This window comes from Chroicocephalus ridibundus, chromosome 1, assembly GCF_963924245.1.
Source record: "Chroicocephalus ridibundus chromosome 1, bChrRid1.1, whole genome shotgun sequence".
In the NCBI taxonomy this organism is placed as follows: domain Eukaryota; kingdom Metazoa; phylum Chordata; class Aves; order Charadriiformes; family Laridae; genus Chroicocephalus; species Chroicocephalus ridibundus.
This window is the reverse complement of record NC_086284.1, coordinates 185393404-185414023: the sequence shown is the minus strand read 5'-3', so window position 1 is coordinate 185414023 and position 20620 is coordinate 185393404. Positions and strand designations below refer to the sequence as shown.

General features: G+C 41.0%; 1 protein-coding gene across 9 annotated transcripts in view; it reads left to right on the top strand.

The window, feature by feature from the left end:
• Positions 1–4534: 4534 nt before the first annotated feature.
• The window catches only part of SLC16A7 (solute carrier family 16 member 7), an 87798-nt gene continuing 71712 nt past the window's right edge, over positions 4535–20620 (top strand). For 2 of the 9 annotated variants that reach the window (XM_063323075.1, XM_063323077.1), the window contains exons 1-2: positions 5008–5136; positions 15774–15866. The gene's annotated coding sequence lies outside the window, so the exon portion shown is untranslated. Of the gene's footprint in view, positions 4702–4998; positions 5431–15773; positions 15885–20620 lie in introns of those variants that run through there. The other 7 variants (XM_063323073.1, XM_063323076.1, XM_063323078.1 and 4 more) reach the window with 6 other exon arrangements.

The window sequence follows — 20620 nt, the reverse complement described above, 5'->3', positions numbered from 1 at the left end:
ATTATCTATTTATCTTCTATACTTCTACTGACTACCTGCTTCAGCTGATAACTGCCAGCTGCCTCAAATTCTCTGTGATGCCTGATAGAGATCTTTTGCAGTTGAGTCTATTGCTGTAGTTACAATGTGCTGTGTTCTGTGTCCCCAGGAGCTGTAAAAGAAAAGAATTTTATTGGGCCTGGAATAGACATGGTTGATGCTTATAGAGAAAACTGACCTCAATAGAAAGACATGCTTTGGCTATGTTTTATCATTATAATTCCACAGTCTAATCATATTTTACAAATTTTATCACAAAAATTGAAGTATACATATCTCTTTCATTAACAGAACTAGGATTAAAGTTTTATGCTAGCGACAGTGCTATCTGTGTATATGAATGAGGGTAGAGTGAGACACGGGCTGACAATGATTAGTTGCTGATACAAAGCTTACAGAAGGTGGCTTAGGTGATTTACCAATACAATTTTAATGACAACACCTTGTGGATTTGCTGAATATGACGAGCATGCAGACCACACCAGGCTGCATAATAGACATGAGAGGAGTTGTGTGTTTATGGAACAGAAATCAGTCCAGAAAAAAACCCAAACAATGTAATCGGAATGTAATCTTACGTAGACCAGAATGACAGACAATCATAAACATGAACCTCTGTGACTAGAAGACATAACCTGCGACGTAGCAGAGGAATCTAAGCTTAGGAGAGGACCCGTAAAATTTTGGGTTCAAATGGAACTGCATGACAAATGGCATGTGGGGGGAAATGGACTATTCCATTGGGAAACTTACCCAAATAATTAGTGGATAGAGTCCCAGAAAATACCATTAGGTATTTAACATTTGCAGTATTTTCTTTTTCTTGGTTGAAAAATAATACTTAAAAACTTTTTCCGTTAATATCAGTAAAATGCCATCAAGCTGTTATTAACCGAAACAGGAGAGCGTATAACATGCAGCCTCCCAGAAGTTTATCTCACCATCGAATGGACACAGAGTGAAAAACCAGATGTACGACTTCTTTTCACACACAGTCTAGATATAGATAAATTTGTTTAATTTCGTCTCTACAATTAGATCACTGAAAAATACAGAATGCCACCCTCCCATACACAGACACATACACACGTGCACACACAGTTCTGAACCTTTGTTAGCTTCTTGAAATTCACATGTAAATTATTAATTAGTATCACTAATAAATTTTTAATTCATACCCTTAGAGGGTGGATGTGAACAATTTTACTTTGAATAATGGGCTTCCTACATTGAAGGTGCTCCCAGACTTGGAAGGATGTAGAATGATGACAGTTTCTTGCTTTTTTTTACTTTTTTTTCCCCCAGTCTGCACGAGGGAACCGAATCACTCAGAGCCTTCAATATGCAGCACTGGCAGAGAAGTGCATTCACTTTAAAAATCTGATGCCACTGCAATTGAGGTCCACATAAAAAATAAAATCATACATCAAATTTTAGTCTGAGGGCTCATGGTAATTTTTGTGACTTTAAGCAGGATGCAGACAGTAAGCTGTATCTAAACTTGTGCAGACTGTAGGCCAGAATCACACACTGTTGTAACTGCAGTTAGCTTGGGCTCAGTCTCTGCTTCAGGTCAGAAAACGCAAAATGCGGTGAAGCACACAGCAAGTCAATTAAGACGCGTAGACTTTTCCTGGAGAGGGTGTTCTGAAAAGAGGTATAGAAAGAAACTGCATGAAGCACGTGTGTATTTACAGAAAATGTATATGCCTATGTAACGGTTAGCATATGTTAATATAATCTACTATTTTTACGTAGATATGTTAATATATGTAATACAATAAAATACAGATTTCTTATATATAAACATAGAAAACATCCATCTGTACAGTATACATAGTGTGCAGTATATACTAGGTAGTACAGCAACTACAGTGTCTATGATATACCTTATCACATATATCACTGAGTAAAATGTATCGTCTGTAATATATATTGTATACATCTACAGAAAAATGTCTACATTTATATCTATATAAATATATATTTACTCTAGTTAAGGCACATCAGTAGAGGGAACAGAACCACGCAATCAAGACCAGGTACCATTTCAATCTTCAGGTATTTAATTTTCGGCTCCCTTTGAAAATCACTTTGCTAACATTCTATAAAACAATATGTGAAGTTTAATATTTCACTGTAAATGACAATGTAGCCATGCTCTGCATTTTACAGGAACTGTCTGAGGTTCTATATGTCCTATGATTTTCTTCAGGGCATACAAAATATTTGAATATTTTGAAGAGAGATGCAATGCCAAGTATACAACAGATTTCAGCACTAGCAGCTTCTCTATGAAAGATCTTACATCAGATTTCATCCTAATTTACACATTTTTAATCCTGTAATTGTGGGCCTGCCTGGAAGTGACAGAAAGTTTGACCATGGGCATCTGTACCCAAGCCTCCTTTGCTTGTATGCTTAGTGTTTTCTTTTCCCTCTGCTTGTCTCAGTGGGCCCCTTTTGAGTGCTTGTTGGTCTTCCAAAGCCTGTAGTGCAACCTGCTGCCAGGACAGACACTGTGACTGTGGGGATGATGGGCACAGGCTCCCTTCACACACTTGCACAAGAGATGACGGCCACTGCTACCTAAATTAATGGAACTGTGACTTCCACGAGCCGCCCTGGCAGTCACCGTGGATGTTTGCTCCTAAAAATGTCCCTGGACTCTGGCATATCACTTGAGTTATTATTTAGCTTATGTGATGTCACAAAACGACTCCAAACTGTTCAGTCTGTTTCAGGAATAAAGCGTTTGCTGTGCCTCCCAGTGAACTACTTTCTGCTCTTTATGACTACGGTGACAGGATCTGCCCAGAGAACGCAGCAACTTGGCTACTTTACAAACGTGTGACAAAGTATTCTCTTCTGCATCTGAAGAACTTGCAGTAGAAGCAGGTGATACACTAATTATAAAAATAGTATCCTAGAGAAAGAAGGAATGATAAAATTTTACATTACTGAGATTTCTGGGTCTATGTTTTTGGTTTAATGGTTATAGTGTACAACACAGAATAATTCCTAACACTTCTCACACAAAACCAAACAGATTCATAGGCAATGGAATTTGTGCTTCAAGATGGCAGTCCTCTGTGGACAGATTCTTTGATGTGTTTTGCCACTCATGCTGCAGCATTTTTTTGGGGTGCCATGCTCCTTTCCAGATTATTTTTCAAACTTTTTTGTTCACTGTAGCTGATGCTAGTTAAGGGATTCAAATGGTATTAATGGAAAATAAACGGACGACCCTACCAAGTCCTTCCCTCCTTCACCAGCAGCTGAGCAACCTGGAACGTGCCCAACTACAACCCAAGTTCTCTCTCTTCCTCTCCCTACACAGTCTTATGAAGAACGACTGAGGGAGCTGGGCATGTTTATCTTGGAGAAGAGGAGGCTGAGGGGAGACCTTATCACCCTCTACAACTACCTGAAAGGAGGTTGTAGAGAGATGGGGGCTGACCTCTTCTCCCTGGTGACAAGTGATAGGATGAGAGGAAACGGGTTCAAGTTACGTCAGGGGAGGTTTAGATTGGATATTAGGAAACATTTTTTCACTGAAAGGGTTATTAAACATTGGAATAGGCTGCCCAGGGAGGTGGTGGATTCACCATCCCTGGAGGTGTTTAAAAAAAGGGTAGATGGGGCACTTAGGGACATGGTTTAGAAGTGGCTTTTGCCAGGGTAGGTTAAAGGTTGTACTCGATGATCTTAAAGGTCCCTTCCAACCTCAGCAACTCTATGATTCTATGATTCTATGATTCTACACAGGCAGTCTCAGTTCCTAACATGTCTGTGAAGATCCTATTCATAAAGCTCTCGCTAAACAAAGAACATGCAATAAAGTTTTTTTAAAAAAAAATAATCACATGATAACAACGTTTCTTTTGTACACATTTTGCAACTTAATCTCAACAACTGTAATTACTCACACCACTTTAAATGTTGCTCATAATGTGCAACCTTTACCCATGAGAATAGGCATTATGGTAAAGGCTTTAATTATGCAATTATATGATTATGTTCTATTTCTTCCCTACAGGATTTTAGCCTTAAGGACAGAATTTTTGGAGAATTTAGTGGCCACTTTCATAAATATGTTCATGATATATACAAAACAGTTCTTGTAACTTTTTTTTTTTTTTAAGGGAGAGAAAATGGGGGCAAAGGAAGATGTGACCACGATTTTAATCAACAACTCTTTGCTGACTGGAGAAATTTCAGTTCCTGCTTCAGAAAACAAAGTTCCCGCGTTTAGCACAAAAAGATCTCCGGGGCTTTTTCCGTTTTTTGTTTTTTTTTTTTTTTTTTCTTTTTTCTTTTTTTTCTTTTTTTTTCCCCTAACGAGCAAACTGATGCGCCTTTTTGTAACCTTTTCGTAGAACAGCGAGTGCAAACAGCCTTACAATGCGAAACATTTGGCATCCCCAACCCTGAAGAGGAGGAGGACGGGGTGGGGCCGGGGAGGGGTGGTGGTGGGTGGGCGCGTCTTGTGCTGCCAGCGGTGAGGCGAAGACCGCGACAGGCGGCCGGTGGGGCTCTCCGTGCCCTCCCAGCCCTCGGCCAGCGCACGCTCCCCCGCCCGCACCTCCGAGCGAGGTGAGGCGCGGGGGTGGGGGGGGGGAAACTCCGCGCTCGGCGGCTGCGGGACCCCCGGGCGCGCAGGTAGGCGGGGGAGAGCTGACGCCTCGCTCCGGGGGCCCCGTCCTGCCCGCCCGTCCTTGCGCCCCGGCGCAACCCGGCGCGGCGCGTCCCACCTCCCGCGCTGGCTCCGTCTCCCCGGGCCGGGCGCCGCGCCCCCGCCGGGCCGGGTTGGGCAGCCCGGGAGGCGTCTCCTCCGCAGCCCCCGCCCCCCCGCGCCGGTGCTGAAGCGCCTCGGCCGCTCCCCGGCAGCACCCCCGGGACAGCGGCGCCCCGTCGGCCCCGCAAGCAGCACCCGGGCCTCCCTCCCTGCCGCTCGGCCCGGGCTGTCCCGCCGCTGCTCTGCTGCCGAGGACACCTCATGGGAAATAAATAAATTAATTAGCCCACTCACCCCCGCGGCAGGGAGAGGAGCCGGCGGCGGCCGCGGGATTAGATCCAGCCCGAGCTAGAGACCAGGTAACGTAACCTACCCGCCAGGAGGGAGGAGGAGGAGGAGCAGCAGCGAGGCCGCTGAGGTTGCCCCCGCCGGGGAGGGCTCCGGGGGACGGAGAAGGGGGTGCCGCCGCCGGGGCGCGCCGGCGTGGCCCCCGGCTCGGCTGCGTGAGGGCGGCCGCCCCCCGCGCTGTGCGCGCCGCACTGTCAGTCACACACACACACACACGCACACGCACAAACGAGCCGCCGCCCACGCAGGGATGGATGGACAGACGGACGGACGGACGGATGCCTCGCGGGCGCTGTCTCCCCCCGGTACCAAAGCAGCCACTGCAGGGAGACGCCGCTCGCCCCGCCGGCCCTGCGGCTCCCCGCTGCCATGTGGGCGCCCGGCTCTGACAGACAGCGGGGCAGGGAGGCGGGCGGCGGGGCCGGGCCGAGGCCGCAGCTTCAGCGGGGGGGGTTTGGGGGGTGGGGGGAGCGCGGCGCGATCCCGCCTCCTGCGCGCATCCCGGCGGGGCGGCGAGCCGGGGCCGCCTCCCGCCGCATCCCCTGGGGGATGCGGCAGCGCCCGCCCCGAGCGGAGCCGCGGTCCCGGGCGCCCCCGCCCCGGGGAGGGGGCAGCTCCGCTGGGAAATGTGGGCGGGGAGCCGCGGCGGGGAGAGCAGCAAAGGAAAAAACGTGCTGCCGCCCTTGCCGTCATCAGAAACGGGCCTGGAAGAAGCGCTGATGTCGTAGCTCAGGGGTCGGGATGACCTTGGGGAAGGTGGGTCTGGATGGACCCTCTGCTGCACCATGCCAGCTGTAGCACTAGTTCCCCTGCTCCGGGCTGCTCTGAGCCTGACAGTGCTGGCATTATTGTCTCCAGACACTGCTGGCTTTAGTTAGTGTTTGTGTACAGAGCTCCTGGTGTAACTGGTACCAGAACGGGGACAATACTCCTCCATCGTTCTCTTTACTTGACCTCTGCTAGCACATGGTGGACTCAAGGTCCTTGAAGGGAATAATCTGAAGAGCCTCCCTGGTGGGGGGCAATCATCCCAAGAGAAAAGGAGTTCTCTGTGCCTATGGAGACCTCTGTGTCCTGGGTTTGTGGTTATTGAAATGGCACCTACAAGACACACAAGCAATCTTAGAAAAGACCGAGAAGTTGCCCTGTTCATATTTTGGAGACCAGAGAGTCCCCTGGTACTCCTGGGAGGGCATGTTACTTCTCAGTCCTGCAAGGATGCAAAACTGACACGGGTTCTCCATTGCTTTTCCAGTCAGGTGGATAGGAAAGCAAAACAAAAAAAAGAATAACATTTAGAGATAGCTGTTTTTTCAGATGCCAGTCTGAGCTTTCAGAAAGGGAGTCTTACCAAAATTATTATTGAAAACTGTTTTGGGAAAAAGGAAGAAACAGAAGGAAGCTGCAGCCTCATGGAGGCGTCCGTTCTTGTTTCATTGGGCTTTATCATAATCACTCGTGTTTCCATAGTGACATCCATCTGTGGCTCTCAAATTACTTATCAAATAGTAATGAAATAGGTGCTTGCAGCTTCCATTGCAGGAATGGGGCCATAAACTTAACAGCACACCAATCGAGCCAACAAAATATTGCCTCAGCTCTGTCTAGATGAATCATGATATGAAAGTTAGTCTTCAAGACAGAGGGATGTAGACTGATATTTAAAGGAAGCAGAAAACTGACAAATAGTTCAATAAAAGTGGTAAATGCTTTTATGTACAAGTATTAAATCTGGGAATAATGTATAAGTGATTCCCTTCTTATTTTTAAAGACTCCTCTCTCCTTCCATTATTGACTGCTAACTTTGAGTATCATACTTGAGCATGAGTGCGGACTATCTACTCCTTCCACATGGTGGAATAAATTCAGAGAAGAAATTATACTCCAGATGTTTCTATTATTTGTGCAATTTATTATAGATGTATAACTCCATGTATCTGTAAGGGCCCAGCTAGTTTAGTTTGCAATATGGTGTTTACAATCTCAGTGGCTCCAGAGCAAAACAGCTAATAATTTTGAACAGGCAAACACTGGCTGGAGGTTACGGATTTTCTTCTATGGCAACAGTAAATGATGTTGGTTAATGAAGTCAGCCTTCTTTATTTATATGATGGAGATGTAGAATAGCCTAAATATCAACTGTGGTCTTCATGGGTGGCAGAAAACTGAATTCACACGTTTTGTGGATAGGAAAACTTTGGATTCCTTAGTGATACAACTGATCTGAACAGGAGTTTTACATGTAAAGGGGGAGACTTTGCAATATTACAAAGGGGAACATCAAAGAAACAGGGTGTAGTTAAACACTGTGGCTCTGCAGCTGCAGTGAAGAGAGGTGGGATTCTGTTTCAGCAATTTTCAGTGTAAATGAATGCATCATTAATAGTACATAAAAAAAAAATCTTCTTCCTGCTCTTTAACCTAATTCTGTCTGTCACTTCTCTGGAATATATTGGATTTAAGCTCACTCAGCCCTTGCTATGGCAAAATCCTCATTCCGGAATCCGAGTTTTATGGAGGCAGGACATCCTTTGGGCAGCCTTAAAGGAGATGCTGCTATTTACGGACAGGCAAGTTAAGGGAGAGAAATATATTTCTGGCACCCATTGTTTTTGTTCATTTTACAAAAAAGTCCCCTTTGGTATCCTTTGTTTCTCAAGTAAATTGTCTTGTCCTCTTTTTATGATGAGCAGGTGGTTTTGCTCCCAGTAACTCTGGTTATTATTGGACCTCTTCCAGTTCAAGAAAAGACACTACAGCTCACCTGATTTTTTTTTTTCCTATTACAACATCACAGGATGGTTTTGAAGAGCTGCATTTTTCTTGAGATGTTTGCTTTAGCAAAGATGGTGCCTGAATATAATTCTCCATTAATTGTATCCCTTACACCACTTGCCAGAGTTAAAGCTGTCCATTTTCTTACGTGAGGATCAAGAAAAGAAGAATGTTCTTGCTCTGTGGTAGTGATTTGTACTGTTAAATGAATTTTATTTCGAGGTCGCTATGATTATGAGAATGTAATTGTCTTTTGATTTTTATTAAAAAAGGGTTAGGTCATAGTCGTTAATCATTGATACAGAATGTTACTAGTTTCTATGTCTGTTCGTGTAATATATAAGGCCTAATGTTTGCACAGCACCAAGGAGGAAGTTAGATAGGAAAACAGGACCTCATTGACCAACTGTTTTATGTGTCAAATGAAAGTGAGAAACAGGTTGCGTCCCGCAGATGCATCTCCGTCCAAACCTGCGTTCCTTGACTTGCATGTATTTGTGAGCTGTCGTGCCAACTTGTACAATTTTTTTGTGAATCTTGGAACATTTGAAGAAAAGTTTGCAGTATTCAAACAAAAGTAATTGGGATATAGGAGTAAGGAGATAATATTCCATGACTTGAGGAACAGACGATGTTGGACAAACTGACTGGGGAACTCTATTTGGCTTTACAGTTTATCACATATTTTCGATATTTCTTATTGCTCTTGGTCTTATAGTCAAGCGATCAAGACAACGTTAAGCTTTTGTTAAAGAGCAGATGTCTAGCTAACCAGGTTATGGTGGCTGACAAACTAGAAAGAATCTCATTTTGTTCTTTTTTCCTTGCGATCTCAAGATTTTTAATTCATAATATTTGTGTCTGCGGGGGAAGTGATTCATCGTCATCAGCTCATTCTTTTGTTGACTATATTCTTAATTTTAGTTTATGCAGTGTCTTTAAGTAGTTCCTTTATTTGTTATCTTCAAGGTCAAATCCCCAGTTACACGCTAATAATTTTTTTTTAGTTTTGGAACATGGTGCTTTCCTGTCTCATGGCATTTGCAGTAATATGTAATCAGAGGTGTACATTAAGTGCATTTGCTGATAAAAAAATGAGTAAGTATTTCCAAAAGGATATTAACATTACGTCAATTAAAAAGTTCCCAAAAATGAAGGCGGAAAATTAATGGAAAAGAATGGGGCCTTAGCATAATATATTCTTTTTCTTTGTGGTTTTAAGACTTCAAATCTTAAGAAATGGAATTAGTCTTAATTCACAAAATAGGAAGCAGTAGAAAACAAACTTAAGCCTGTTTTTTTTTTTAATTTAGCTGTTGATGCATTTTCTTTTCACTTGGTGTCATGATTATTGAATATGAAGTACTGAATGTATTTCAGTTCCACCCAACAAGAAAGCAGCGCTCTGAATAATACTGTAAATCGTATAGAATTGGCTAGTAACTTCTGACTGTAGAAAACTTGTACTTTTAAGTTAGCTATTGACAAACTACAGAAACCCCAAATATTGTAGAAGTTGGAATATATCAGAATATGTGGATTTGACATGCTTTTCATATGATTACTATGAAAGATAATGACAGCATCTGATTTTAATGGTCAAAGCATAAAACTCCGTGGGCTGGAGTTGCCCAAATGTGCAAGATTGCTTAGTGTTTGCTTTCTTCCAGTGTGGACACTTGTATCCACCAAAAGAACACTTTCCAGCAACCTTGGTAGTTGTTTCACTTTTATCTCTCTTTAAAATTTTCCAATGGAAAACTCAGCTGTAGGTGATGATCAAGGTGCTGGGGGAACATTTGGAAAGCACATGTACAGAAGACAGCTCAGAACACCTCCTGTATTTTGTGGCTGGTCTTATCTTTATATATTTTTAAAGTTCTGGTCAGTTAGAATAGCTTATCTTCCCACATGTGCTAGCAAACTCTGCTGCAGCTTCAGGCATCACTGTTCTGTAGTGCTCTTCCATCATATGGATTCAGCGATAGCAAACTGTTGGCGGCACTCCCAAGTTTGGCATACGACAAAGTGTTGTAATGGTGTTCAACATGTGTTTGGCATCAAAGAACTTTAGCCATTTGCTGTCACTACAGTGGTGGTAACAACAGTGCAACAGTGTATGTTGCCTTTTGCATGTGTTCTGTGCGATAGAAATTAGTAGCATCAGTCACAAAGCAGCACTGCATCATCTCAAAAGATAGAAACCATTTTTTTTCATAGACATAGATTAATTAAGATTTTAGCATTCATGCTCGCCACTTATCACTTAGACACTGTTGCAGTAAATGGTACAAGCAAAAAGGAGACTGAAATCTCATTTTGTCTCTTGTGTTAGTATCAAACCCAGAGTGTCAGCTTCAGACTTGTACTTCTCAGTGCTTGATTTCTGAATTCAAGAAATACTGAGAACAAATGTGTATTTTACAATCCTAAAAACATATGAAGAAGCAAACCAAAAAGAACTTACCATTTCTGGTGACAAAAATAGCAAAAGTATATGTGTAAAATACATATTTGATTTTTTTTGAACAAAGTCAGTTACTACTGTAATGTATTTGGTTAGTATTGCAGAAAGAGAAATGTACTCACTTTCAGCGTTTGCTTTTGAAAGCAATTGTATTAGAGTAGATTTTTTAACGGTAGAAAGGAAGTGCTTTGTGGCCTTGTTTTTCAGATCTCTGGGATATGATATAAATATTTAGTGGTGAAGGTTAGAATTTTTGAAGCGACACAGGACTGTGTTCAAGCTACCAACTATAACAACGTGGCTTCTGAGAGACATAGCGGCTTTTCTCTGCTGACCTTACTGAGAGATGGAAATTGGAAAACTTAAAATGTAGGACGTCTCCACAGTTTGCCATGCTATTGAATTAAAATACCATAGGAGCTGCGATTACTAAATTGAGCTTCTATAGTTTGCGTTCTTAATATGTCCCTCAGGGCAGGTTCAAAAAAGAAAGAAAAAAGAATAACTTAATGATGTAAATAATCTCCTCATGGGAATGTAGGTGTCTGATTTCTTAACAATTGGAATTTTATGTCCTAAATTCCTTGACAATTCTGCCTTTGCTGAGTACACTCTCCACTGAGCAAATCTTTTCTAGAAGTTCACTGCTTTTGCATGCTATGCCAGGGATGGATTTGGGTCTGAAACTGGGTACTGAACCCAGTGTTCTCAGCAATGCCTCCTGCTGATGTTAGAAATGGGAATTGGACCGCAGACTGGAACTGAAGACTGGTTTCAGAGACAGAAAAAATGTGCCCAGGACAGAGACTTAAGCAACGGGGTCACATCTGGGAGCAGATGGAGAGAACAGAATAGACGGTGGAGGGAAACTGGTGCTGGAAGCTGAAGAAGGCAATGAGTCTATTATCCCATTACCAGACCCTTTTTTTAAGACACACATCTTTATAATAATTCTTACATAGTGTTAAGCTAACGGCTTCCTTTCTGCCCTGAGGAATTTATAAGATCTCTGCTCATTGTATTGCACAGGGGTCCTAAGTCCCTGACTTCCATCTGGCAGTGTCTTTCCCTTCTCACCAGCACTACAAAAGGTGAATCAGGGGACTCAATAGTCCATAATTAGAAGTCTCAACAGAGATTTTAGCAAGCATTAAAAAAAGCTTGGGTATTTTGAGACCTCTGGGTTGTATAGTTAAGGAAAATAGGTAGAAAAGAATATGCCGTAATAGCCTGTATTTACAAAGCATGAAGTATGCATTGTATTTGTGAAGAATAAGAAAAAAGGAGATCCTGTTTTCTTGTTCTTGTGCAGATATAATTATGTTGGCTAGAGGTATAAGGTAGTTTTTGTTCTCCTGTTTTTCTGATGTAGTTACCCAAAAAGAGATGTTTTGACGTAGTTATGCTGGATATGAGCATGCTTTATTTCAATTTAGCTTATTTCCTCATTCATACATAACAACAGTAGTGTATAATGAGAGCCATGCGTGGCCTGTTTCAGTTTTAGCTACATTAGAATAGTGAAATAGGTTTAGAAGCAAGGCTAGTGAATATAAGGACCAAACTCACATGAGATCAAGAAATCCAGGAAGGGCATTTAAAACTGAGACCTAAAAGCACTGTGGTGTTTTCTCTCAGTCAAAGACTATGTCAGGGTTGCTTGATTGGCATTTCCTCTGTTTCTGTGACTCCAGGTCCAAACTTGAGCTCCCTCTCGAGCAGTTCCACTGGCTTAAAAGGGGTTACTCCTGGTTTACACCTAGTATTGACTGAAGAGACTCTTTTGACTGCTTTTCAAGACTCAGTTAGTCTGTTGGATCACTTGCTTTGATCTGTCTGGTTAGTTTAAATGGAAGTTATTTCTCATAATTATTATCAAAATTATTTCTCTGTTTCCAAACAAATACTTTCGTGTGTCCATCTTCTCTGTCCTTCTCTTCTCCTGCTTCTTTCTGTGAGAGCGTTTTCCTTCTCCCCATTTATTAGAATAAAAAACTCAAGGTAAAAGATCAAGTTACTATTCCGCTCTGCTCATCCTACTGGCATACTGGGTTTTCCACACTAAAACTGGAAATTGTCAGAGACGTGCTCACTGGTAGGACAGCTTTTGTAAGGCATAGGTGGTGCTCCTCCATAGTAACCAGTATTTATGTTTTTTTCAATGCTGTTTTTATCTTTAGAGTTACAAATGTTTACATTCTTTACCCTTCTGTTTTTTAATTCTGCCTTTCAGGTGTTATGATTAGAGTAAAGAAAAAATGTAGCCTCAGAAAAATTACAAATGTAGAAGCTGAAAACAGAGTAAAAGGGAAAAAGACATTAACCTGAGGAAATATTATTATTTTGAGGAATTTCACAGAGGCAAATGTCTTCAAGCTAGCAGAAGTGGAATAATGTATCATAATTTCAGTCAGTGGTTTTTAGTTGTCTTCAGATTTTTAAATTTTAGGGTTTTATTTTTGAGAAAGGACTAGAAGGAATATTGGCCTTTGCTTTTATTATTTCTGTGTGCTAATTGTAGGCCATAGCAAGGTTTTTGTTGTTGACAAACAGTCATGTTATCTGATCTCCAAATGGGGATGCACTCTTTGCAGTGCCGTTGTGTATACCAGTATATCCATCAAACAAGATGTTAATAAAGAAATGAATATGAAATATGATATGAGAAAAAAATTAACAAACAATTGAGCAATCCAATTCTAAAACATTAATATTGCAACCTTGAAAATAAAAGACGAATGTTGAGTTTTATGGTCATTGTTTAGCCTGGTGGTTGAGAATATCTTTACTTCCAGAAGTACTTTGCAAATAATGTAAAACACATTGAAAACCATTACACTTCACATGGTAAAATTAAATAAGGGCTAGAACCATCATTTAGATTTACTTGAGTAATGATGGCCTGTGGCCTCAGTGGGAGCCAGCATGGACTCTGCAATATGGATTTGTTCAGGTGCTTTAGCAGTAGGTGGGCAAAAAAGGGATTGTTCATGATTTATGGCTTGTACAGCACCAGGAAGCCCCATGCCAGCCTGCCTGTTCGTTAAGTTGACGTGCACGTGCGCCAGTGACCCCCTCTCATGTGTGCCGTGAAAAAGGAGCTCTAACATGTGAAATGCGAATATGTCATGTGTACATGGCTGCGTACTCTGGCATCCACATGCCAGCAGGAGTGTTGATCCAGTTGATGATTCCCAGCTCAGAATTGTTTCTGTGATTAAAAAAATAATAGTGCCTTCCACCGTTATGCTTAATACTAAAGCTGATTGTTTTATGAACCCTGGAAAATACAGTCATATTGTGTTCCTAATGTAATAGGATACAAAAGCCTGTCCTTTCCATGATTAAAATAGGTTCTTCTTCTGAATGTGGTAACATAGAAAGATGTTAATGAAACAAGATGTTCTTGCTTAACTAGGTAATCATCTTGCACTTACAGATATACTTTAGCATTGCTGAAATATTATGTACCTAAAATGATGACTTAAATCATAGTGTTTTCAATACAGATGTATTTTAGCTATGAGGCCATGTTTTTTTTTTTTTTCTTGTAGCTATTTCCTGAAAAATTAGCAAAGCTATTGTAGTTGCCATGTCCAAGCTTACTTCTAAATTATTATAGTTAAATTGCTAGTCTAATAGAATCAGATTCTTACAGAATACTGGATGATATGTTTTACCGAGGATCCAGAATATGTTTTTAACCTTAATAAGGTAGTTACAATCTTTTTCTCCCCCCCCCCTTTTTTTTTTCTTTTCCCCTATTTACCAGTTTTATCCCAGGTGTATAAGTACAACGCTTTTTGTATGCAGCACAATAGTCTTGTGAAACTTAAATTAGCCACCTAAATTAGGATCTTTAATTTCAGTGTTACTGGATCCTGGGTAAGTAGGTTGTTATCTCTTAATAACTGAAGCTTAAATCCTACTTTTAAATCAACTCTCTCTTCTGACTAACACTCCTGCAGGATGAAATCAGAAGTTATAACTATATGCTGAACAGCCTCGTTTATAAGTACTTTGAACAGCAGATATAGTTGTATTGTAAGCAGAGAATCTTGTATTCTGGTGTAGTCTCAAAGAAGCATTTACTTGCTTCTCATTATGTCAACTGAATATATATGAGTGAGGAGATAGTTTTTCTAATAGAAATAATTGTATGTATATATACGTACACAGAAGGTGATGATAGAAAAAATAGGAAGAAATGTGCAACGTGCTGAATACTAGATGAAGTGGGTAAAAGAAGAAAGCACTGGAAAAAGAAGCATGGGTAGATTGGTTTGATGTTTCAGGAAGTTCTAGTGTTGCAGTATGGTATTTTATAGAATCATAGAATGGTTTGGGTTGGAAGAGACCTTAAAGATCATCTTGTTCCAACCCCCCTGCCATGGGCAGGGACACCTCCCACTAGACCAGGTTGCTCAAAGCCCCATCCAGCCTGGCCTTGAACATTTCCATGGAAGGGGCATCCACAGCTTCTCTGGGAAACCTATCCCAGTGTCCTACAGGCTATATTGGTCTGCCATGAGTACCATAGGTACATGTGGATATATTTTCCATACGATCCTTTTGACTCCTTTGGAACAGTTTCATAACCAGATGCGTAGAGGAAGTAGTGAACACTGATGGATAAAAAAGGAAAAGTGTTTCATACAAGGAGAACAGTGTGAAAGAAAGCATGGGTCTGAAGGAAGGGAACTTGCATGTTTGCAGTACAGTGTGAGGAGATGCAGATTATGGACCCGGTAAGAAAACAAAGGGACCAAATGCTTGGAGAAGACGTTTCACTGCCATTGCTGTGACTTAGCACATGAACCATCAGAACTGAATAGATGACTCTTTAGTCAGCATTTAATAGTAAATTTAGCCCCCTAAAGAATGATGGACTCGTGTAATCAAGGGAGGTTTTACTCATCCAATGAAAGCAGAGCAAGTTCTGTTTTCCAGGGCCAAGTGGCTAAGGTTGTTTGCTTCCTAGCTATTCTCACTGCTCCAAAGGGGAGTTTGAACTGTTTGGTCAATCCCTGCTGGGTTCATTAACTTTGTGTGTTTGTTTCTGTTACCCTATTGAGAAGGGAATGGTTTGTATTTGTGTTCCTAAAAGATTGGACCTGAATTATTTAACCAAACCCTACTGAGCACGAAACCTTTTGTATTTGGTTGAACTTGTGCTCCCAGGGTCATTTGCATCTGCTCCTCTGACCTCACCAGAGGGAATCCCTGTTTATTTCTTCATTTGGTGGAACTGTGTGTCTGGGCCCTGCTGAGGAGAAATGGGCTGCCTACTTTTTCTGCAAACGGGAACCACGAGAGACTATCACTTGTCGTAAAGAGAGAAGAGTTTATGTAAGATGGCGTTTGATTTCTCTCTTTTTTCTTTTTTTTTTTTTTTTTCCCTTCAGAGAATTGGTAACGTCTTGGAGGGTGTTGCACTGGTTCTTCAAGCAGGAGTAGGAAGGCTGGTGACAGCAGTGAGAAGACGCAAGGTCTTGAAGGTAGAGAAAGAAGGAAAGGTACATGATATAAGCTGTCAGGCTGCTGGGCTTTAACTCCCAGGCAGCCCAGCAATGCACCGACTTTTTCTTCTGAAGAAAGCCAGAGTAGCATGAGCTGCCTAAAAAACCCTCTGTACCTCAAAGTGGAGGGAATGCACTGGCTTTAATTTCAATCCTAAAATGCAGCAGCATAAGTATTAGAGCAGATTGAGCAGTTCTGTTGTGGACCATGGGCTGACTTTTGAGAGGTGGTATGTTTTACTGCTAGGCTTACCGTCTTTAAAAAAAACCCACACATGTACAAAATAGCTGCCGTAGAGCTAACGTGAACCTGTACATCGATCTGAATCTTTTACCTGTGGTAGCTAAGTGTTGCATTTATCTCAAATAGACATACTGAGGGTGGCTTGAAAGAAGCTGATTAGCCCAGAGAGTGAAAAAGAAAAGTGATCTGTAAGGGAAAGGTGCTGTTGTTGCGGTATTCAGGCCAGCTGGGAGTTGCATAAAATTTGTCTGTCTCTTGAGGAGCCTCAGTTGGCAGGATTTGTGTGGATTTCTGCCCGTAAAAATAAACCTGCTTTACCCTGGTAGAAACTACAGCCAAGAGTTGATCCCTCCAGGGTGAAAGCTTCTGCCAGCACAGCTGCCCCTCTAGGCAAAGTAGAAAGACATTGTACTGCACCCTTTAATCACTATTGTTATATCTCCTTCTTGTCTTTAAACAAAATTACTTCTTTAATTGCTGAATGTTTTTATCTCTATGCTTATATGTTAAAGTAATGTATACCCAAGTACAACTCTCCTGTTCCCACTATAAGGTACACTTACATTTATTGCTTACTTGTTTTAAATACCTCCCTTAATCATAGTCCAAATTTGGCTGAAAAGTTGAGTGTACCTCCAACAAATATAACACATACTTAGCAATTTATATATCTGTACGTAAATCATAAACTTTCAAGCTGGAGACCATCTTGCATTTTCTTACAAGCTGGAAACAAATATTTTTTGCTTAACGTAATAATTATGCAACTAATTACAAAGATTTGCTAAGTTAAAGCTAAGAGTTACAGGCTTTCACAAGATGGATACCATTAAAAATTAAGATGCCAGTGAAGGCAGTAATACCGCTTCATTCACTTTCCTTTTTGCTTATATTTTGCAATGTCCTCACAGTGTCCTCTCCCCTCTGAAGAACACCCTTTCTTTTCTAATACTTAGTAAGTCTCATATACACAATCAGTGCCACTGAATTAGGCTCACATACATTATCTGATCTGACTAGAAAAAGATATTTTTCTACTCTTTAATTTATGAAAGACAAAGGAAGTGATTTGGTATAAGAATATAAGGTGGTCCGAGTAAAAAAGAAACATTTCAAGCATTAGTGATGTGAACATACTTTGTTTTCATGAGCTACTGCAGTGTTTTTAATAATTAAGAAAGTTAGTGGCCGAGTTTATACTTCCTTATTTAAGGCATTAGGTGATATTCAAATAATTGTGACTTAAGTCTGCCCAGATAAAGTAGCCTTAAAAATTATTTTGAAAGTATTGCATTATTTTGTGTATGATTCTATATTCATCTAGATACATTTAAATACAAGATAGTGAGGACAACTGAAGGGAAATCAAGGCACCAGGGGAAGCACGAAGTACCAGTCTTGTGGTAAGCAAGCCTTAAGTCAGTTATGGAGTAGTTTTTCCTTACCTTGGACTTTGTATGCTGGTAAGTTTTTGAGTTACGAGAGCTGTTAGAGCAAGGGGGAATGAGACCTCCAGCGTTTGAGGATGGGGGATTAGGGAGGAAGAGCGGAGGGAGGGCAGCAAGTGTTCCCATGGAGCAGGACGAAGCAGCAGTCGCTAACAGACTAGGGCTAACAGGGCTAACAGCCTAGGGCTGGTGGAGGAGCATGTGTTTTTGCCACAGTGCCATTGCAATAGATGCTAAAGTACAGGTGGTGAGAAGGAAACTACTGATATTTCTCTTCAGCCTGTGTGTGTGCAGCTTGTGCACAGGCACATGCAGCCCTCTGTGCGCTGCAGGTTTTAATCCATCAGTGTGTCTGTCTCATTCTCAAGGGTCCCGTATGAGAGGGGAGAGTTACTGCCGTTTTGGAGACAGACGAGAAAATCTGTGTTTCTCATTGCCCAGGTACTCTGGTCCTGCTGTTTTCTATTCATGGTTCCTTATGGTCGTCTTCATTCACTGCATACTATCCCTTGGTGCTAACCACTGCAAAAGAGTGCTTACAGGAGAATCAAGCAAGAACCAGCCCAAAAGGCTGCATGTTCACACAATGTTGGGCAGTGTGACGTGCAACATACCTTTCAGATTTGCATTTTCTTCATACCTAACACACTCAAACTTGTGCACTGTCACACCCTATGGCATATCTTATTACTCAAGCTCTTGTGTATCTGCAGTTACCTAAACTGACAAAATTTCAGGCCTGAATAATAATACTTTTTAAATAATTCACAGAGAATAGCATTAAATTAATACTGCCTTTTTTCCTGCAAACAGATCTACTGTGGAATTCTTGAGCTTTTCTCTGGCAAACGGTTACTGTTTTTCTGGTCAGTTGTCCCTGATGCATATTTGGTATCTGTATCATCAGAGACAGCCCTAGCTGTTTCATTGCCTTGAGTAAAATATATTCTGCTGCCTCCACTCCAGCATTTGCAAGAAATCACATTAATACCAGGTGTTTTTCTAGAATTTTAGAATGCCACATATTCAGCTATTATGTACAGACTCACAAAACCTCAGAGACAAAGTATTTATACATTATAAAAATTAATGTCCTATTAGCAATTTAATCAGTGCAGTCACAAGTCAGCTCTAAAACTGCTGCCTTTCCAATTCTGCAGCTCTGGGCAACTGTCCAGTCTTTACATAAGGTACGCTGCCCTCTATGTTCTGTAAGGCATTGAACATTGTTTCAAGTTTTAATTTGGTGGTTTATGCAGTGACTTAGTTGAGTAAATTATGAATTAAAATTGCACATATGAAATTTGTCATTGTATTTTTGTCTAATGAGACGGTTAGAGATTTGCTTTTGCTATATAAGACTTGACTTGAAGATTTGCTTTCAAAAAAGATCGTATTAGTTGGCTATGTTGCTATGTACATGAAGCATGAGATAGTTTATCTGCACCTTCCATAAATTTTCTTCTATGCAGCCATGATAGCCACAAAAATGTTCGTAATGCAACATTGCTAAGTTGCACATTTTACAAACACAGCAAAATAAAACCCCGCACAAAATATGGGTATTGCAGCACATGCTTTTCAGAGACTCATTACTCAGCCAAACTGGACTTATTTTTCTCAGCAACACAGAAAAGATTGCAAAATTTCAGATTTCAACACTATACTGTTAAGCTGTGGATGTATTTCAAAGAAGATGGAAAGAACATTTTTAGAATCCAGAACATATATTTTTCACTTTCGTATTTCATAAGTTAAATAAAAAACCAAGAAAACCCTCCTCCTACCTACCCCAAAACACTTCAGATTTAGAAACACTGAAATGGTAGAAGGAACTGGGTCATTATTTCTGGTCCCTTGCAATACCAAGAAAGTGTATTATGAGCACATAGGGCTGGGTTCATCCAAATATAGAGTTCAGTAGCATAGGTATCTGTAATTCAGCTAGTTATCTAGACTCACCTTTTACAATGGAGAGATATAAGCATTTGTAGGCCATGTATCATTTCATTATAGCTTAGATATAAAACAGGTCAGTGAGATGTGTCCCAGAAGTTCATTTCTGACCATTGATTTTGAGTCAATCTGGAACGTAGGTATCCAGATCACATGCAGATGTCAGCACTGACTAAAGATGGCTGTGATTAATCCCTCTCTTAAATCAGAAAGAGTCACAAATTCTGTGAATATCTTGCAGACCTTTATCACAAACTTAAATCTTCCCTCAAATGTGAAGAGATAAAAGTCTATACTAGTAGGAGAAACAGGAGAAATTGAGATTGTCACCTAATATCGGAGGATTTGCAGGGGATTGAATAAAAAAACCCCCCAAACAAACACTCCAACAGAAAAAAAACTTCTGACCAAACCTCCGTCATTAGAACAAACTGCTATATAACTTTAAGTACTAATGCCACTGCATTCTTTCAAGAAAACCGGCATCCCTGAATTGTGACTGAAAGAGAGATTGTGCTGTAATATTAACAATATCAGCTGTGTGTGCAAAAGAGATTATTTTTTAAGTGCCTGTTAATAAACAGAAATTGTGGTGGAACGGATATTAGTGAATAGCAAACCTGAGCTATTGGCATCCAGACTAAAAGGTTATGGTGAACTTACTTCAATTTTAACAGTTTAAGCTCATGAGTGGGCAGAAAGGTGCAGTAAAGCAACTACGTGTAGGCACCTATCTCAGAGGAGCTCTTGAGTAGCTGGATTTGTATTATATTTTAAAACCCACTGCTGTTATTATTCACAAAATACACTGCTAGAATAGTCTCGTACAGTCAGTTGAGTAATAGCCCTCCTGATGTCTATACATTTTTATAGACAACCGTCCAAGGCTGTATTAACTTTTATTTTTGTCAAGTTCAAGATGACAGTGAACTGCAGGCCAGCTGCCTGCCACTGGCATGCCCTGTGCCAATTAACTCTGTCACTCAGAAGCAGACTTTTAACATTAGCTCTGACCTTCTACCTCATGCTCGGTTCCCTGAATTCAGAAGATCAGCCTTGGTGTAGGCACAGATTTCAGCCCTTCT